This window comes from Mauremys reevesii, linkage group 2 (assembly GCF_016161935.1).
Source record: "Mauremys reevesii isolate NIE-2019 linkage group 2, ASM1616193v1, whole genome shotgun sequence".
In the NCBI taxonomy this organism is placed as follows: Eukaryota; Metazoa; Chordata; order Testudines; family Geoemydidae; genus Mauremys; species Mauremys reevesii.
The window spans coordinates 98,129,765-98,151,099 of NC_052624.1; the positions used below are offsets into that span (position 1 = coordinate 98,129,765).

General features: G+C 42.6%; 1 protein-coding gene across 1 annotated transcript in view; it reads left to right on the top strand.

The window, feature by feature from the left end:
* Positions 1-21,335, top strand: part of CNTNAP2 (contactin associated protein 2) — a 1,620,276-nt gene that overhangs the window by 1,020,978 nt on the left and 577,963 nt on the right. The gene's annotated exons all lie outside the window — the stretch shown is intronic.

Below are 21,335 nucleotides of genomic sequence, written 5' to 3' on the forward strand. Positions count from 1 at the left end.
GCTACTGCACACCTTACCTATTTCTCCAAGCTTTTCCTGAGGGATGGTTTGAGTTGGGGACTGCAGAATTTTTAGCAGGGTTTTGATGTGTTCATTGGTCATAGTAGATTTTAATGTAATGTGGTAGCGTTTTAGATAGGACCATTTTTTAGAAAACGAAAAATAAAGAATGGGTACCTGTGGAATTCTACTTTTCAGTAAACAAACTATTGGATACATTGCAGTTCATTGTACTGGAAAAGTGTAAGTGTGAATAGTCCATAAAGATTTACTTCTGTTTCCCAAACAGAATAAAAGAACCAGTTAGTGTCAGGCCACAAGAGCAAAAATACAGATGATTTAGAGGGACTAAATCAGTGTGCTGGCACCTTAGAGAAACAAGCAATTTCATCCGCAAGGTGAATAAATTGAATCTTGAGATCCAGTATGCTGTGGATGAGCAGTCTCTTGGAACTTGGCTGTAATATGAGGCTTTCCTTGGAGCACTTAGTTCCTCTGAGGAAGATAATGGTGCACATCCCCACACATGTGCATGTAATAAATACAAAAGCTTTGCTAGAATAACGCAAGTTCTAGCACAAAGTAACAAAGTGAGTTTATAATTAAGGCAGATGCTTACTCTGAACCCAGATCTTTCAAGCACTTATGTATGTTCATTTTTATCTCTATCTGTGTAAAAACATTTCCCTTCTTCCTGTTTCCTAGTGAAATAAGGAAAGGGAACAATGTCCAACATAACCCAGCTATCTTGTACCCTAATGGAAATGGCTTTGATTTTCTTCAAGCATTTAGCTCAGTTGCCAGGGTGGATAAAAACCGATACTCTTTTCTACAAAAAATAATAATTAAAAACAGATTTTTTCATTTAAATTAAATAAAGGTTTCTCTTTTAACATATATTGTCAATTTCAAATCATTTTAAGCCTTAAACATATTATAATCTTTCAAAATCATTTAAATAAAATACAAAAATAATTAGTAAATGTTGCCAAGTTTTAAAGAAAGCCAAACCACGGCAGTCACTGGTTAAGCATCAAGAACCAGAGTCTGTGGAAGTGCTAAGCCAGCTTTTAACAACAGTAGTCTCTGCTGCAGGTGCAGACTATCTTCATTTCATTTTATTCAACTAGTTCAGTTCAATGACTAGTTCATTCAAAGTTAAGAAACAGATTGGGAGCTGAAGAAGCAAGAAAGCTTGTTTTCCTCCCAGGGCCGGCTCCAGACCCCAGTGCGCCAAGTGCGCGCTTGGGGCGGCGTCCTGCGGGAGGGTGGCAGGCGGCTCCGGTGGACCTCCCGCAGGCATTCCTGTGGAAGGTCTGCTGGTCCCACGGCTCCAGTGGACCTCCCGCAGACGTGCCTGCGGAGGGTCTGCTGATCCCGCGGCTTCGGTGGAGCATCCGCAGGCGTGCCTGCGGGAGGTCCACCGGAGCCGCGGGACCAGCGAACCCTCCACAGGCACGTCTGCAGGAGGTCCACCGGAGCCGCGGGACCGGCGACCGCCAGAGCGCCCCGCCGCGGCGTGCTGCCCTGCTTGGGGCGGCGCAAATCCTAGAGATGCCCCTGTTTCCTCCTCCAGTGAATATGAATAAAAACATGGTGTGAGAGGGTGAGATTTCTAGATAGAAAATCTTGAAGGATATGGTAACCAGAAATAATCAGCTCAATTAATTTACTTCAGATAATGCTTCATTTGTTTAATAAATCAGTGAATTTTAAGTGCAAAACATGGATAAACTGTTTTTATGTATCCAGCTCATTTAAGATCAAAATAGAATGCTGTTTTATGCATTTTCAACTGAATTTGAATCTCCATCCAGAGTTTAACACATAAATCATAGGTTAAATAAAAATCTGGTAAATAAGTAAAGTGTATCATTCACCATTTTGTAACATAAAGTAAAAGTTAAGAATTTGAGGAAATATAAGCTTATCTATAGAATTGCTTAAATAAATATTTATAGATATAGTGTATCCTCCAGCTTAGCAAAAAAACCCTCAAGAAATTTAGTGTTCAGCCTATATTTGGTTGCAAACCAACATAATTCGATGGTTTACTAATTAATGAAAACCAACCTTTTTAAAGAAAATTACTAAAAAGTACAGATTCAAAATATTAATAAGATCAATTATTTAAATCAAGTTTCCTGCTGATTTAAATCATGATTAAAATGAGCAACTTAAATTGCTTTGATTTAAATCAATCCACCCTGATAATTGTTAGTCTGCTGTGAAACTGAGGCTGCTTATATAATTTTGCTTTTACAATTTTGCACAGCTTCCAGGAAACAAATGCTTTGTCCATTTCTTTTCCAGTATTATTCTAACAGAATTTCAAAGTGACAGCAGATATCCTGAAAAAGAAAAGGAAATAAGATATATGCTTTTTGGACTTTCAAACAGCCTCATTTTCCTTGTTAGCACATAAGAAATATGTATTTTCTAGAGTTGGAAAACCATTTTAATTATATTTTTAATAGATCTGAAATGTATCTGTGCTTTCGAATATAGCCCTTCATAGTTTGAGTTGATTTGTTTTGGTTTTTGAGTGTGTGATTTTTTGGAAATAAATCTAACCCCTGAGGAAAAGGATGTGAAGAGATCTGTAGCTGAGACTTTCGGGGGGGGGGCGGGGGGTTGGGTTTTTTATGTGTGTGTCCCCCAAGCTGGTGCATCTACACACTGGTTTATAGATGGATGGTGATTTCATTTACCAGTGTAAATAAATAACTCCTCTGAAATCAGTAGAATTACACTGAGATGAAATGATTGTGAAATCAGAATCAGGCCTTTGCACTATAAACTGGAGGAAAGAAAAATAATTTAGTAATAGAAAAACATTGGGGGAAGGGAGTCAAATGATTTTTTGGAAAATACTATGTAAGGCTTCATATGTATTGGGATATATTACCAACCATTTGACCATGGTGGTGATAGTGACTGTGACATACTCAGGGAGATTAGAGGGGCTATAAAAATAAAAACTAAATAATGATGGGGGGGTTCAACTATCCCCATACTGACTGGGTACATGTCACCTCAGGATGGGATGCAGAGATAAAGTTTCTTGACACTTTAAATGACTGCTTTTTGGAGCAGCTAGACCTGGAACCCACAAGAGGACAGGAAATTCTTGATTTAGTCCTAATTGAAGCACAGGATCTGGTCCAAGAAGTGATTATAGCTTGACCACTTGGTAATAGTGACCATAACATAATAAATTTTAACATCCCTGTGGCAGGGAAAACACCACTGCAGCCCAACACTATAGCATTTAATTTTAGAAAGGGGGACTACACAAAAATGAGGAAGTTAGTTAAACAGAAATTAAAAGGTATAGTGCCAAAAGTGAAATCCCTGCAAGCTGCATGGAAACTTTTTAAAGACACCATAATAGAGGCTCAATTTAAATGTATACCCAAATTAAAAAACATAGTAAGAGAACCAAAAAAGTGCCACCGTGGCTAACCAACAAAGTAAAAGAAGCGATGAGAGACAAAAAGGCATCCTTTAAAAAGTGGAAGTTAAATTCTAGTGAGGAAAATAGAAAGGAGCATAAAATTTGGCAAATGAAGTGTATAAATAAAATTAGGAAGGCCAAAAAAGAATTTTAAGAACAACTAGTCAAAGTCTCAAAAATTAATAGCAACATTTTTTTAAAATACATCAGAAGCAGGAAGCCTGCTAAACAACCATTAGGGCCACTGGACAATCGAGACGTAAAGGAGCACTCAAGGATGATAAGGCCATTGTGGAGAAACCAAATTAATTCTTTACGGAGATCTTCACAGCTGAGGATGTGAGGGAGATTCCCAGATCTGAGTGATTCTTTTTAGGTGACAAATTTGAGGAACTGTCCCAGATTGAGGTGTCATTAGAGGACGTTTTGGAACAAATTAATAAACTAAATTGTAATAAGTCACCAGGACCAGATGGTATTCACCCACGAGTTCTGAAGGAACTCAAATGTGAAATTGCAGGAGTACTGACGGTAGCTTCTAACCCATCATTTAAATCAGCTTCTGTACCAAATGACTGGAGGATAGCTAATGTGATGCCAATTTTTTAAAAGGGCTCCAGAGGTGATTCTGGCAATTACAGGCCAGTAAACCTGACTTCAGTGCCAGGCAAACTGGTTTAAATTATAGTAAAAAACAAAATTGTCACACACACAGATGAACATAATTTGTTGGGGAAAAGTCAACATGGTATTTGTAAAGGGAAATCATGCCTCACCAAACTACTATAATTCTTTGAAGGGGGTCTACAAGAATGTGGACAAGGGGGATCCAGTGGATATATTGTACTTAGATTTTCAGAAAGTCTTTGACAAGTTCCCTCATAAAAGCCTCTTAAACAAAGTAAACTGTCATGGGATAAGAAGGAATGTCCTCTCGTGGATTGGTAACTGGTTAAAAGATAGGAAACAAGGGTAGGAATAAATGGTCAGTTTTCAGAATGGAGAGAAGTAAAGATTGGTATCCCCCAGGGATCAGTACTGGGCCCAGTCCTATTGAACATATTCATAAAGGATCTGGAAAAAGGGGTAAGCAGTGAGGTGGCAAAATTTGCAGATGATACAAAATTACTCAAGATAGTGAAGTCCCAAGCAGACTGCGAAGAGCTACAAAAGTATCTCTCAAAACTTAGTGACTGGGCAACAAAATGGCAGATGAAATTTAATGTTGATAAATGCAAAGTAACGCACATTGGAAAACATAATCCCAACTAAACACATAAAATAATGGGGTCTAAATTACCTGTTACCACTCAAGAAAGAGATCTTGGAGTCATTGTGGATAATTCTCTGAAAACATCCACTCAATGTGTAGCAGCAGTCAAAAAAGTGAACAGAATGTTGGGAATCATTAAGAAAGGGATAGATAATAAGACAGCAATTATCATATTGCTTCTATATAAATCCCTGGTATGCCCACATCTCGAATACTGCATGCAGATGTGGTCGCCCCATCTCAAAAAAGATATATCGTAATTGAAAAAGATTCAGAAAAGGGCAACTAAAATGATTTGGGGTATGGAACAGCTTCCGTATGAGGAGAGATTTATAAGACTGTGACTTTTCAGCTTGGAAAAGAGATGACTAAGTGGGGATATGATAGAGGTCTATAAAATCATGACTGGTGTGGAGGAAGTAAAAAAGGAAATGTTATTTATTCCTCATAACACACGAACTAGGGGGTCACCAAATGAAATTAATAGGCAGCAGGTTTAAAACAAACAAAAGGAAGTATTTTTTCCACAAAAATAATGCACAATGCACAGTCAACCTGTGGAACTCCTTGCCAGAGGATGTTGTGAAGGCCAAGACTGTAACAGGGTTCAAAAAGGAACTAGATACATTCAAGGAGGATAGGTCCATCAATGGCTATTAGCCAGGATGGGCAGGGATGGTGTCCCTAACCTCTCTTTGCCAGAAGCTGGGAATGGGTGACAGGAAATGGTTCACTTGATGATTACCTGTTCTGTTCATTCCCTCTGTGGCATCTGGCATTGGCCACTGTTGGAAGACAGGATAATGGGCTAGATGGACCTTCGGTCTCAGATGATTGGAAAAAGGCAAATATAGTGCCCATCTTTAAAAAAAGGGAAGAAGGAGAATCCGGGGAACTACAGACCTATCAGCTTCACCTCGTCCCTGGAAAAATCATTGAGCAGGTCCTCAAAGAATCCATTTTGAAGTACTTGGAGGAGAGGAAGGTGATCAGGAACAGTCAATATGGATTCTCCAAGGGCAAGTCATGCCTGACCAACCTGATTGCCTTCTATGATGAGATAACTGGCTCTGTGAATATGGGGAAAGTGGTGGATGTGATCCTTCTTGACTTTAGCACAGCGATTGGTATGGTCTCCCACTGAATTCTTGCCAGCAAGTTAAAAAAGTATGGATTGGATGAATGGACTGTAAGGTGGATAGAAAGCTGGCTAGATTGTCATGCTCCATGGGTAATGATCAACAGCTCAATGTCTAGTTGGCAGCCGGTATCAAGTGGAGTGCCCAGGGGTCTGTCCTGGGGCCAGTTTTGTTCAACATCTTCATTACTGATCTGAATGATGGGATAGATTTCACCATCAGCAAGTTTGAGGATGACACTAAGCTGGCGGGAGAGGTAGATATGCTGGAGAGTAGGGATAGGGTCCAGAGTGACTTAGACAAATTGGAGGATTGGGCCAAAAGAAATCTGATGAGGTTCAACAAGGACAAGTGCAGAGTCCTGCACTTAGGATGGAAGAATCCCATGCACTGCCGGAGGCTGGGGACCGACTGGCTAAGCGGCAGTTCTGCAGAAAAGGACCTAGGGGTTACAGTGGACTAGAAGCTAGATATAAGTCAACAGTGTGCCCTTGTTGCCAAGAAGGCTAGCTGCATATTGGGCTGTATTAGTAGGAGCATTGCCAGCAGATCAAGGGAAGTGATTATTCCCCTCTATTCAGCATTGGTGAGGCCACATCTGGAGTATTGAGTCCAGTTTTGGACCCCCCACTACAGAAAGGATGTGGACAAATTGGAGAAAGTCCAACAGAGGGCAATGAAAATGATTGGGGGCTGGGGCACATGACTTATGGCGAGAGGCTGAGGGAACTGGGCTTATTTAGTAAGCAAAAGAGAAGAGTCAGAGGGGATTTGATAGCAGCCTTCAACTACCTGAAGGGTTGGGGGGTTTCCAAAGAGGATGGAAGTAGACTGTTCTCAGTGGTAGCAGATGACAGAACAAGGAGCAATGGTCTCAAGTTGCAGTGGGTGAGGTCTGGATTGGATATTAGGAAAAACTATTTCACTAGGAGGGTGGTGAAGCACTGGAATGGGTTACCTAGGGATGTGGTGAATCTCCTTCCTTAGGGGTTTTTAAGGTCCAGCTGGACAAAGCTCTGGCTGGGATGATTTAGCTGGGATTGGTCCTGCTCTGAGCAGGGGGTTGGACTAGATGACCTCCTGAGGTCTTTTCCAGCCCTAATCTTCTATGATTCTTCTATTAATTGTGCCACAAACAGACAAAAAAATTAATCACTGGAATACAGAAAATCTTTTTTTATTTTTGTTTTATGTGGTGAGGGGGGAGGAGGAGGTGAAGCTATTGCTCTGCCTACTCTCTGTAATTTAAATATGACCAAATCTATTATTTTATAGCTTATACTTTAAATAAGTCTATTTCAGGGCTGGCTGAGAAGTGATATGCCAAGCTTCAGATATCATCGATTTTTATGGCTGTGTTATAAACATCTGAAAATAGGGGGTTACAAGTAGTTCTATTAAAACATTCTGTCCTATAGAACAATGCTAAGTGTGGATCTCTTTTAAAAAACAAAACAAAACCAGATACTATGATTACTATTTGTTTCCCTTTTATGGGTAGATACTTGTGTGGTGCTGATACTGGTATCCTTCTATCTTTTTTCACTTGTATGGCACTGACTGATAAAGGCTTCAATCTTCATCAACATGGAAATTGCTTTCATGGCCACACTTGAGTGAAGACCCCCATTGGGCAAAAAGATAAGCTGTCAAAATGAATTATTCTTACTGTAGATTTCAGTCATTTGGTTGAAAATATCTTGAAGTGGCATTTTTTTATTGGTAGATTGTGTAGTAAGGAAGAGGCCATTTTTAAATAAGGACTATAAGACAAAAGATGAATAATGTTCTGAATTCTTGCATCTCACTCAACCTGAAAGCAATTTTTTGTTGAAGTCCCAAAGTTCTACCAACTGTATACCTTTTATGAAGAGGGCCTCTGAATTTAAATTCCATATTTTTTTTCTAGAACACTAAAAGAATAGTAGAAATACTAATGCCCACAGATTAGAATATTACAATTATAATGAACAAAAAGGCTTGTGGCTTTTTAGTAGTCATTTTTCCTATTTCCTCTAACTAGGTATTTTGCTGTTTTGCATAGACCTACTAATCAAGTTCCCCTTTGCAGTGAGACTCCAACACGAAGAAACCTTACCTTTCTTACTAGTGATACACTGGTGTATGTGTATGTATAATAGAATACACACTCACACATATATAAAACAAGCTTACAAATATGGAGAAAGGGTGTATGTTGAAGATGGAGTAGAAGAAACGTTTTTAAAAATAACAGTAACAGTAATAATCAGTTAATTAAAATATTATAGAGAGAAATCTTTCTTCCCTGCTACAGTAGCTTCATCTGTAAACACACTTACAATGTAAGTCACATTGTTGTCACAATGATCAACATACTGTACTAGTCACAGCTCAGATCCCTATATACCTCCTTTACTTCTCGTTAACAAACTGAGTTTGTTGTTATAATCCAGATGGTACAGTTGTACGTTAGGATTTTAGCACAGGACATTGAACAGGAATTATTACTCAGAGCTAATTTATCCTGGCAGCCTGGGAGTAGTGTTAAGTGCTCCTGGCCTTGCAGTGGCTGATAATATGGATTGTTATCATTGGATAGCAATGATGAGATGCTAAAAATGTATTTAAAATCTAGTCTCCAATATGCTGTTATAGATTATGTATAACATATGTTGATTTTAATGACAATCTGTCAGTGTACTACAAAGAAATACAAAATAACGTAGATAGAAAGTGAAATATAGCTTCACAGCACCAAAACTTTCTATAGGTGTATGCCAGCGTCGTACGGATGTATGGAAATGACGATTCCCAGAGATGAGCTGGTTGTCTAGTTTCTCTGCTAATTTCATGTTGAAAACAATGAAACATGCCAGGCAAACCTTTCTGGGTGAATATTGCTAATCTGTAGTGGTGATAGGAGGCCAACATCTGATTGACTTGAACCCTCTAGAACTACCTTTTCTAGATCATGTGCTTGCTAATCAGACACTGAATTAATGCATTTACATAAAGTAATCCAGTAGGTCTCACCAGTGCATGAGCATGGCTACGTCATCTCTGACAGATAGAAAGTTCCTTTTTAATCAAATTTTAGCTCCATTTACAAATCTTTAAAATTGATTATTACATAGTCTTAAAAAAAATTCAGTGTCTGGTTTTTTTAATAAGATAGAGACCCCAAATCACGCTCCCTCCTCCCCCATTTATGTAGTCATTCAGTAGGTGGGGACTAAGAAGAATGCCCTCATGTGTGATCTACATAAGGACCAACTGAAACTTCAGTTTCCATGCTAAAGAAAGAGCAAAGCCCTGCTATAAGGTTTCTCTCCTCCCAGGAGCAGATCACCCAAAAGGAGGAAGACAGGAAGAGGGAGTAGATAGAGCATCTGGTTGTGTGGATGGGAGTATGCTGAATACATTTCAGGGATGTTATAATTTACACTCCCCCCTCACAAGTGAGGAGGCATTGAATGTACTGCTCCTAAATGATTCTAGAATGGAGATTAAAGCCCTCCGTTCATCCTCCTCTAGCAGGGACAGAATTATTCAAGTTCTCAATTAATTCGTTTCTTAGCCGAAGCAAAAGTGCATCATAGTATTAGTTGTGATAATGTTTTCAATATGATACACATCTGTCTACTAAGAACTAGACTGACCACAATCAAGTTATTTTCACATAGGCCACTGAACTGCCATCTAATCATGTTGTATAAAGCTGGTGAGAAAATAGGAAATGTTTTTCTGCAGCATTTTGAATGGGAAAATTACCAGTTTTCCTGAAAGAAATTTTGAAAATTAAAAAGGTGTAGGAAAAACACACTTTCTCAGACATTCTTACTGCTTTCCAACTGGAAAACATTAGTACACAGGAAAAAAAAAATGAGGAAAACCCATTTTCTAATTGGAGAACAGCAAGAAGGTGTGAAAAGTCGTGTGTCATACTTTTTAACTTTAGTAACGCTAGGCCAACAATGTTTTCCTCTGTTCCAAATTAAGAAAATTAATTCCACTCATGTCCTTCCTTTAAACATTTTAGTCACCTTTACAGTGTGATACAATGGGCATCTCTTTTCACAGGCCTCTCTCAATGAAGGAGGGGACCAAAACATTCCTATGGGGAAATTATCACAGTACTTGGTCTTACTTGGGCAACGCCTTAAAATGAAAGAAAAGAGAAGAGTGTTGGTCTCCTCTGTGTGTGTGTGTGTGTGTGTGTGTGTGTGTGTGTGTGTGTGTGTGTGTGTGTGTGTGTGTGTGTGTGTGTGTGTGTACACATAGATGAATGCACACACATGCTAAATATTTATTGGGGAAAAAAAATGTCAACGGAAATGAACTTTTAAAATCTCATTTTAAATAATGCTAAACATTGCCAGGACACCTACTCTTCTATTAGTTGCTTAATCATCACCAGTACAGTAGCAGTTTAATCAAATGGAGTAATATATAATTTATAAAGGTCAACAACACAAGCTTTGTTTGGGGATTCATTTCTCATTTTCTCTTAAGTGCATTACTGTACTCAGGGGACTTGCTAGTTCGTGCAGCTTGCATTACATTTGTGCTGAATTATTATTTATTCTGATCCTCCTTAAAGGAAGAGATGAGCACTGAGCAAATGTTCATGAATATCTGTTTTTGACATGAAAGTTACACTCTTACAAGACTAGTGTCAGAGTCTACCCTCACTTGAAACTGGGGGGTTTCAAAGTGAGGACCCGCATGTCTTCCCCCACCCCAAAATCCTAGGGTAGGTCTCCCCTTTTGCTGCCACCACCTGGTCAATTTTGTGGGCCGGGACACCCCTGTTTCCCCCCTGTCTCCCTTCAAAGACACTCCCTGGGAACACAGATCAATTCACAGAGGAGGAACCTTCCCCCTCCCCCCTCTTCCCTCTCTCCAGCCTGCTCCGGAGAGAGAGATACCTTGATTCAAACTGCTTGAATCAAACCCAGGAGGAACTGTCTCTTCCCCCCTCCCCTTCCCCTGAATTTCCACAAGAGAAGGAATTAACCAAGTCCAAAGAAAAGAAAAGAATTTATTAAGAGAACAACAAAAAAAAATACAGAATCTCTATGAGCCCAAGCTGGACACTCATAGGGAATAACCTTATCAATCTCTGGAGAGAGTTCCCCCTCCCCCCTTTTCCAGTAAAAGCAATATCAGCAACAGAAATAAAGCATTTCCTTTAGCAAAACACACAATTGCAAATATAGAAAGCAACTCAAAAGACTAATTCGCCTTTCTAATTAATACTCACTATTAATTAGTAGAAACTACTCCAGGAGAACTTGGAGACATGACTGTCTCTCTTAGATTCAAAAAGAGTTCTCACAAAGAACACAGACAAAGGCTTCCCTCCACAGAGATTTGAAAATAATCTGTCTCTGATTGGTCCTCTGGTCAGGTGGTCATCAGGTACTGCATGTTAACCCTTTACAGGTATAAGAGACCTTAACCCTTAACTATCTGTTTATGACACGCCCCCCAAATCGCCAACAGTGGGAACTACTGGTGGTGATTTCCTCCTAGAACTGTAAAATAAACAGATAAACAAAACACATGCACTATTACATATACTACTAAGTATGTAAACAACAAGATATTTGACATTGAAGAACACTTTGTATGCATTTGACCGGACATACTTGGCAACGTCCTTGCCCATTCCCTCCCAGTGGAAGGAATGTTTTTAACCTGTTTTTGCTTTGTTGACCCCAGAATGCCCACTGGGATGTCAGGGCCCAAGCTTAAGAGCTTGTCCCAGTACTTAGTTGGAACTACCAACTGTCTTTGAGGATGCTGGCCTTCCTGGTGTCCACCAGAAAGAATGTCCTTATATAAAAGTCCTTGTTTTACAACAACCTGGAATTGGGTAGAAGAGCTGAGAGGCGGTGGGTTGTTGCGTGCCGCCGCCCAAGCTGTCTTAAGGCTGTCATCGGCTTCCTGCTCAGTCTGGAACTGTTCCCTTGAGGCGGGAGACACCAGTTCCTCTGGGAGCGATGTAGGTGATGAGGTTGTTTCCATTGCCTGTGGACCGCTCTCCGCTGGTGCACAAGGTGATATTTCAGGCTCTGGCTGAGCCTCTTGGGTAGAGTTGTCTGCTGCTTCTGCCAGTTTAGGCCCGTTGGCGCCCCCTGGCGGTGGAGTTGCAAGCGCTGGCGTCAGTGCTGGCGCTGGTTCTGCCGCTGGTTGCTTTTCCAGTTCCGGTCCTGGGACTGGATGTACTATGGCTGCTGTAGTTGTTGGCATGAGATCCGGTTCCACCACCTCTGTCTGGGTCTTTGGTGGATGGCTCAGGAACAGGGATGGGAGTGCCTGCTTGTTTGGCCTGGCCGCGGGTGACCACTCCCCCCCTCTTGGCCAGCTGCACATGGTTGGCCAAGTCTTCCCCCAGTAGCATGGGGATGGAATAATTGTCATAGACAGCAAAAGTCCACTTTCCTGACCAGTCCTTGTACTGGTCTTCAGGGATGCTGTACCCATGGCAGGTCCTTTTAAAATTTTTCAAGAAGGCCTCAGTGTTCTCACCTGCCATGTAGGTGGGAAATTTCTTGGGATGGGGAACAGTGCCTTCTGGTGTTGGCCACACCCCTCTGCAGTCAGTGAATTTTATGTGTGGCTTGCTGGTGTTGCTTTTTGGTGCTGGTCACACTCCTCTGCAGTCAGGGAATTGGGTTGCTTGCTTTCCAATTCCTACCCTGTCTACTCGAGATTGAATAGAAAGAAACAAAAGCTTTTCATTTGCAAATGTGTAGTTGCTGTTTGCTGATATACTGAGAAGACCAAAAAAAAACTGGTTTGTCCTGTTTCTAGCAACTTGCTAAGTACCTTACAGTGGGGTTCCTTTCTATCAAGCCTCCTAGAAAACTTGCCCCTCTTCCCTAGCTGTTTTTTCAAGCAGACAGAAAGAAAAAAGAAGAAGAAAAAAAATCCTTTTCTAACACAGCCTGTTAGAAAACCTTATTTTCCTCAGCTAAACCCAGCTGAAAATCTGTTTCAAAGAAAAACAAAAAACAATCTCCCTCTCCTTCTGAGCTGTGGTACTAATAAGCCCAGCTGACCGGCTGGTGCTACTTAGTACCTGCGAGAAAAGTATAGTGAATTGTCTAAGGGATTTGTGTTCTCCTGCCTTTTGAGCATTTCAAAAGACCCAGGAGAAAAAAAAAACCTGGCTGGAGGGTTTCTCTCTCTCCCCCAAACCTGTTTTTCCTGCTGGATGGGAATGTACTTTGTCGAGCACTTCCCCCCACCTTAGGAATCCTGAGTGATACCTGATATCACAAAGGAAGGACACACCTCTAGGGAAGAGTTTTTCCTCAGCATAGCCAGCAGAGAAAAAAAACTCCTTTTAACCCTGAAAACTGCTTCAAAACTGCCTTTTGGTAGAAAAAAAACCCCGTGTTTTTATCAATGGGTTCGAAACACCGCTGCTCACCATGTCAGAGTCTACCCTCACTTGAAACTGGGGGGTTTCAAAGTGAGGACCCGCATGTCTTCCCCCACCCCAAAATCCTAGGGTAGGTCTCCCCTTTTGCTGCCACCACCCGGTCAATTTTGTGGGCCGGGACACCCCTGTTTCCCCCCTGTCTCCCTTCAAAGACACTCCCTGGGAACACAGATCAATTCACAGAGGAGGAACCTTCCCCCTCCCCCCTCTTCCCTCTCTCCAGCCTGCTCCGGAGAGAGAGATACCTTGATTCAAACTGCTTGAATCAAACCCAGGAGGCACTGTCTCTTCCCCCCTCCCCTTCCCCTGAATTTCCACAAGAGAAGGAATTAACCAAGTCCAAAGAAAAGAAAAGAATTTATTAAGAGAACAACAACAAAAAATACAGAATCTCTATGAGCCCAAGCTGGACACTCATAGGGAATAACCTTATCAATCTCTGGAGAGAGTTCCCCCTCCCCCCTTTTCCAGTAAAAGCAATATCAGCAACAGAAATAAAGCATTTCCTTTAGCAAAACACACAATTGCAAATATAGAAAGCAACTCAAAAGACTAATTCGCCTTTCTAATTAATACTCACTATTAATTAGTAGAAACTACTCCAGGAGAACTTGGAGACATGACTGTCTCTCTTAGATTCAAAAAGAGTTCTCACAAAGAACACAGACAAAGGCTTCCCTCCACAGAGATTTGAAAATAATCTGTCTCTGATTGGTCCTCTGGTCAGGTGGTCATCAGGTACTGCATGTTAACCCTTTACAGGTATAAGAGACCTTAACCCTTAAGTTACACTCTTACAAGACTAGGTTGTAAATATTGGCGTGATCCCACAATAATTCCTTTGAAACAGAAGTTTACTAGTTACCTGACTGAATTTTGAGGCCAAACTGCTTTGTAGATCTCCTGAAGTGTTCTTCATGTTAGCTATTGTCATAACATGTAACTGAAGATTATATGCTGTGCGCTCTACTTACTTTTATATGAGTACGATAGTCATATTTTCAGTAGTGTTACATAAATGCTAAGAGTTATATTAAGACTAGAATTACATAATTCCCTTGTCTGCAGTTATGTAGTTGTTAGAATATAAGTTTCTCATACAGAAGTAATATTAGTTCTCCATTTTTCTTTCTTATTAGTAAATAGATAATTGTATAGCAAATAAATAGAATCTCTCTATATAAACAATCTCAATACATTTATTGCTAAATTATCTAGCTGTCCTGTACAATAAATCAAACATACTAATGCTAGATACTAATGCTAGTAAGACACATACTGACGTACGTGCACTTTTCTTTTATTAAAACTTTTCAGTGACAAAATAAAAGGAAAAGTATATGTAGATTTTCTTTCTGCAGTACAATATTGATCACTTTTAAGATTGTGTCTGATTTTTGAGATCACATACGGCCATGTAAATTGGGAGTAAATCCAAGAAGGTCACTGGAGCTATAAACGTGTAAAGTCAATATGAGATCAGAATCAGCCCTCATATATTTAGTGGGTTATGATGATTTACATTGGGGCTGTTGCTCAAGGCACTATTAAAATCATGTAATAAACATTTCATAATCTGGGTATAAATTTAATTATTAATGCCTTAGCCCAAATGCCACTATTAGAATGACATATTGGGTCATCCGTTTGTTGACGACGTAAAGATACATGTTTTGTTTTTTGTTTTTAAAGCTTATCTTTTATTAAAGATTTTTTTAGTCACTTGAGAATTGACATTTTAATTTTCTGTTACTAGCAGTTATCAACTTCTTGTGGCAAGCCTACAAAACCCATGCTTCTTTTGCTTGGATACCATTATAGATCTAAGTCTATCTTATTGAAATATCACTTCCATGTAGCATACTTTTATTAATAAGAGCCTAATAACATTATAATTAAAATATAGTTGTTTTTAAAAATAGTTACGATGGTGGCATGGAAAAGCTCCTGGGGCAAGTAATAACTGTGATTAAATTGAATTAAAATATCCTTATAAATATGCATTAGGCTAGATTCTGTTTGTTTTGAAAGAGAAAATACTTATGTCACTGAGGCCTGGTCTACACTTGGACTTTAAGTCGAATTTAGCAGCGTTATTTCGAACTAACCGCTCAACCGTCCACACCAGGAAGCCATTTAATTCGAACTAGAGGGCTTTTTAGTTCGAATTTGGTACTCCACCCCGACAGGTGGAGTAACGCTAAATTCGACATGGCTAGCTCGAATTAGGCTTGGTGTGGATGCTAATCGAACTTAGTAGCTCCGGGAGCTATCCCACACTGCACCACTCTGTTGACGCTCTGGACAGCAGTCCGAGCTTGGATTCTCTGGCCAGCCACACAGGAAATGACCCGCGAAAATTTGAATTCATTTTCCTGTCTGGGCACTTTGAATCTGACGTCCTGGTTGGACATCGGGGCGAGCTCCGCAGCACCTGCAACGATGCAGAGCTCTCCAGCAGAGGAGTCCGGGCAATCCCAGAATAGAAAGAGGTCCCCAGCATGGACTGACCGGGAAGTCATGGATCTGATCGCTGTGTGGGGCGAGGAGTCTGTGCTCTCGGAGCTGCGCTCCAGCAAGCGGAATGCAAAGACCTTCGAGAAGGTCTCGAAAGCCATGAAAGACAAAGGATACAGCCGGGATGCGATGCAGTGCCGCGTGAAAGTCAAGGACCTAAGACAAGGGTATCAAAAAGTCAGAGCGGCAAACGGACGCTCCGGAGCCAAGCCCCAGACATGCCGCTTCTACGAGGCACTGCATGCCATTCTAGGTGGGTCTGCCACCACTGCCCCACCAGTGACGGTGGACTCCGAGGACGGAATAGTGTACCGGGACAGTTCCTCCTCGATGTTCGCCGATGGGGAAGATGAGGAATGGTCTTTGGAGGACGGCGCAGGCGACAGCGAACCCACTCCCACTTTCCCTGACAGCCAGGATCTCTTCATCACCCTCACAGAGATCCCCTACCAACCGCCCCCGCCCGTTAACCCGGACTCAGAATCAGGGGAAGGATCAGGCGGTACGTGCTATAAACATGGAAACATTTATTTTTTAAAAAACAGGTATAGAAAAAATAGAAATACTACATAAAAATTTTTCAATGTAAAACTATATAAAAAGTAGGTCCACACATATAGGGATTGAACAATAATCCTCTTGGGACAGTTCAACAAAGCTCTCAAAGAGGTGCTCGAAAAGCCTCCGCAGGAGGTTCCTGGGGAGAGGTGCCTTATTGGGTGCTCCGTGGAAGCACACTCTTCCGCGCCAGGCCATCCTAATGTAAAGGGGAATTATCGCCTCCACAAGCATGGCAGCATATGGTCCTTGTCTGTGCAGGGCTTCTCTTAGCATCCGCTCTCTCTGACTCCGAGTGACACGCCTCAGGGTAATGTCGTTCTGGAAGTGCTGCATCTAATTAGGGCAATTAGTGTACTGTTACTATTGTGAATGGTAGACTTTTACTTTGCATAAGAATGACCCTCGCTTAACAGCCACGTGTTGGAGGCCACAGAGGAAAAGCATACAGTAATCTTTCCCGTGCACTGCCGGGAGGGGCTGGAAAAGGCTCAGACTTTATGCTTTCCAGATTGCCTTTAGTGGGAGGGCACAGCTATCCATTAACTGTTAAGCAGACTCTACTGTAAGGCTTACCAGGACTGGCTGCTAGACGGATTCAGCTGTCCCTCCCCGCTTGGCGTCTCTCCTGTGCAAGACCGCAACCACTGAAAGCGTATTCCGAAATCTCGAACTTGTCCTGAGATCTCGTGAGACTAGGTGCCCTGTATGGTCTTGTTCACAGAAACTGACTAGACTGTGTTCACTGTTCGCAAACATGTATCTGTTCAAGGAAATCACTTACTTTTGCCATCACACAGCTTCGGCTCTTTCCCGGACTGCCCCGTCATCCACCTCGCAGAGGCTGGCTAACATTAGGCGGCTAAAGAAAAAGACTAGGGACGAGATGTTTGCGGAACTGATGGCCTGCTCCACAGCCGAGGCGGCAGAGCAGAGACAGTGGAGGGAGACCCTGTGTCAGCAGCATCGCACACACATCGAACGGGAGGATACGTGGCGGCAGGAAGACCAGCAGGCGACTCAAACGCTGATTGGTCTAATGAGGGAGCAAACGGACACGCTCCGGCGCCTTGTTCTGCAGGACCGCAGGCAGGAGGAGAGAGCCCCCCTGCACTGCATCTGCAACCGCCCTCCAACGCCAAGAAGTCCTGTCCCCCCCTCACCCAAAGTTACAAGAAGGAGGGGCGGTAGGGGCCGTGAGAACTGTCACTGCACCGCAGCAGAGCGCTAATGTACAAGACACCTCTCGCGCTCTAAATTTGTAGAAGTTCTTCCCTTACAGGATCACCCAGTCCCAAATCCAAGTTTCAACCCCCCACTGTGTATAACATTATTAAAAGCGGTTTGCTGTTACTCTCTGTTTCCGTCACGTTTCTCGTGTCAGAAGACTTTGTGTGTGGGGGGGGATTTTAATTGCAGTGCATAGCCCACATTACCAGGGTACAGACTTGGGGGCAGGGTCAACTGCAGGGCACACACAGACTGCAGTCACTAGGCACCAGGGTCAGTCTGTGTGGTGTATGCTGCCCCGGGTCATTCGTTGATGTGTATGCTTGTCCAGGGTCCTGGCGCCTGCCATCCCCGAATGTAAAGGCAGGCTTCCCTTACCATGCACTTCGACCATAGCCACGAGCCTCTCCGCTGCCCTGAGCCCCAAAAAGAGCCCTCATCCAGGGACAGATACTCACCCGTCCCCCACACCCCTCACCCCTTCCAATGCCCAAACCCACAGCCCACAGCCATCATGCAAACCCCTATACAAAGACGGCACCCTCGCCTTCCTGCAAACCCACCCATTCCTGCAAACCCACCCCTACATGCACAATCACTGTAAACCGTCCCCCACCCCACAGACCTATGTAGGAGCAGGAGGCTGTCCGTCCTGTATTGGACAAGCGGTCTGTACATCAGTGCACACCGAACCCAGCACAGTATGCTTCCATGTTTCAACCCAGGAACAGAAATGCAAAGTCAACGAAATATTTATTATTAATTACTGTTACATTTCATTAGTTTTAAAACGTGCTTTGGAAGTGGGGGAAACTTGGAGAACCGGGTTTGTGAACTCAGATCTAACTCGACACATACAGACACAGGCCCATGATCAGGCTCTCTTAAAATCAAGTGGACAGTCACAGGTTACCCTGCTCTGCGAGGAAACTAGCTTTCAAAGCCTCCCGGATGCACAGCGCTTCCCGCTGGAATATTCTCTCGGCATGGGTGTCTGGCTGATCGTAAACAGCAGCCAGGCGATTTGCCTCAACCTCCCATCCGGCCAAAAAGGTCTCGCCCTTGCTCTCACAGAGATTGTGGAGCACACAGCAAGCAGCAATAACTACGGGGATATTCTTTTCGCTGATGTCCGAGCGAGTCAGTAAGCTTCGCCATCTCCCCTTGAGACGTCCGAAAGCACACTCCACGACCATTCTGCACTTGCTCAGCCGGTAGTTGAAGAGTTCCTTCTCACTGTCCAAGGCGCCTGTATAGGGCTTCATGAGCCAGGGCATTAGCGGGTAGGCCGGGTCCCCGAGGATCACTGTAGGCATCTGCACATCCCCAACCGTTATTTTGTGGTCCGGGAAGAAAGTACCTGCCTGGAGGCGTTTGAAGAGACCAGAGTTCCTGAACACACGCGCGTCATGAACCTTGCCCGCCCACCCGACGAAGATGTTGGTAAAACGTCCCCTATGGTCCACCAGTGCTTGCAGCACCATTGAAAAGTAGTCCTTTCGGTTAATGTACTCGCTGGCCTGGTGGGCTGGTGCCAGGATAGGGATGTGAGTCCCATCTATAGCCCCACCGCAGTTTGGGAATCCCATTGCGGCGAAGCCATCTATGATGACCTGGACGTTTCCGAGAGTCACTACCTTTGAGAGCAGTTGCTCAACGATTGCGTGGGCTACTTGAATCACAGCAACCCCCACGGTAGATTTGCCCACGCCAAAGTGGTTCGCTACTGACCGGTAGCTGTCTGGCATGGCAAGTTTCCAGAGCGCTATGGCCACTCGCTTCTGCACACTCAGGGCTGCTCGCATCCGTGTGTCCTGGCGCTTCAGGGCAGGGGACAGCAAGTCACACAGTTCAAGGAAAGTGCCCTTACGCATCCTGAAGTTTCGCAGCCACTCTGTTTCATCCCAGACCTGCAGCACTATGCGGTCCCACCAGTCCGTGCTTGTTTCCCGGGCCCAGAATCGCTGTTCCACACCATGAACTTGACCCATTGCCACCATGATCTCCACGGCAAGGCGTACCCTGCTTTGTGAGAGGCCTGCGCCACTCTCCTCACCGCGCTGCCGGAGCCTCCTCGCCCGATTTCTCAGCATCTGACTGTGGAAGAGGTGGACGATAAGGTGCGAGGAGTTGACAACGGCCATAAGTGCAGCGATGATCGCAGCGGGCTCCATGCTCGCAGTGCTTTGGTGTCCGCGCTGTAACCGACTAGAGAAGGGCGCGATCAGATTTCCCGCCGGCGCTTTCAGGGAGGGAGGGTGTGATTGACGGTTCAATGACGACAGTATCCCAAAACCACCCTCGACACATTTTTTCCCCCAGCAGGCATTGCGAGCTCTACCCAGCATTCCAATGGGCAGCGGGGACTGCAGGAACTGTGGGATAGCTTCCCACAGTGCACCGCTTCGAAAGTCGACGCCGGCCCCGTTAATGTGGACTCAGAAGTTCGAATTAGTGTATTTAGTGTGGATACACAAATTCGACTTCATAAGGTCGAATCCACAAATTCGAAGTAAGTAGATTCGAAATAGTCTTGTAGTGTAGACAAGGCCTGATATTCTGCTCTTACAATTCCGTGGCACCAAATAACTTCTTTCAAAGCATTTCTCAGTGCTAAATCTTAAAACTGCTTATAGATCATGAAATCAGAATGTTTGTCCCTTTACAATTCTTGAAGGATAGCAGAATACCAGCTAATCAAAAAAAAATTTGACTCAATTTCATCCCAGGTATTAATCCACTGAAGTTAAAAGTTGCACTGTCTATATTAGGTACTTTTATATGGTCCCCATTTGTATCTGTGTGCCTCACAATCATTCTCATTTTACATATAGGGAACCGAGGCATAAAGAGACTATGACTGGCCAAGATGCCTGAAATTAGGTGGTAGAGCAAGGACTGGAACCTTGTCATCCCAGGTCCTAGGATAATGCACTAACAACTGGTCCATATTGCCTCTCTACACCATCAATTAAATGGGATGAATGCCTCTGTAAACCCCTCCAAACCAGTCTTATTTTAGGGATCTGAACAAAAAGTCCTCTGTCTAGTATGTGTCTACATAGCTATATAGTTAAAAAGAGAGGCAGGTGATAATTCCAGGTGGGAAATTATATTAAAAAACAAACTCTTTTCTTCTGGGAAATTTAAAAAGAGTAAAATTCCTTGGAGGAAATATATGTTGGATGTTTCTGACTTAATCATGTATGCCTTCCTTGAAGGGTAGTTTAAATGAATTAGCTAATATAATCCTGTAGGTCAGAATAAATAGCTTTTAGCACATCCCCCATAAATTACACCAATAAATTAAAACTTTTGTATTTTAAAGATGGGAGGGTGAAAAAATAATACTGAATATGTTAGATTTCTAGAGGTATTAATGACATTTTTATTCTTACTTTAATACACTCTTATTTAATACACACATTATATGTATTCTCATATTTTCCCTGGTGTGATATGGCAGTGATTCATTGAGCAGAAAGAAATATTCTTATAGAGGTGTTCTGGAGGAAAATATTCTGAAGATTAATAAAAAAACCCAAACCTCTTATTTATCAAGACTATGTTAGTGGAACTGAATCCTAGCACAAATATGTTCAGTCTCAGAAAACTCAAAGAATAGCTTTTAGACTGTAAAGTGTACGCGTCACAAAAAGGCTTGCTCATAATTATATTTCCTTTCTAGAAAGTGTGTGAATCTGTGTGCGCATGTAACCCTTCTGC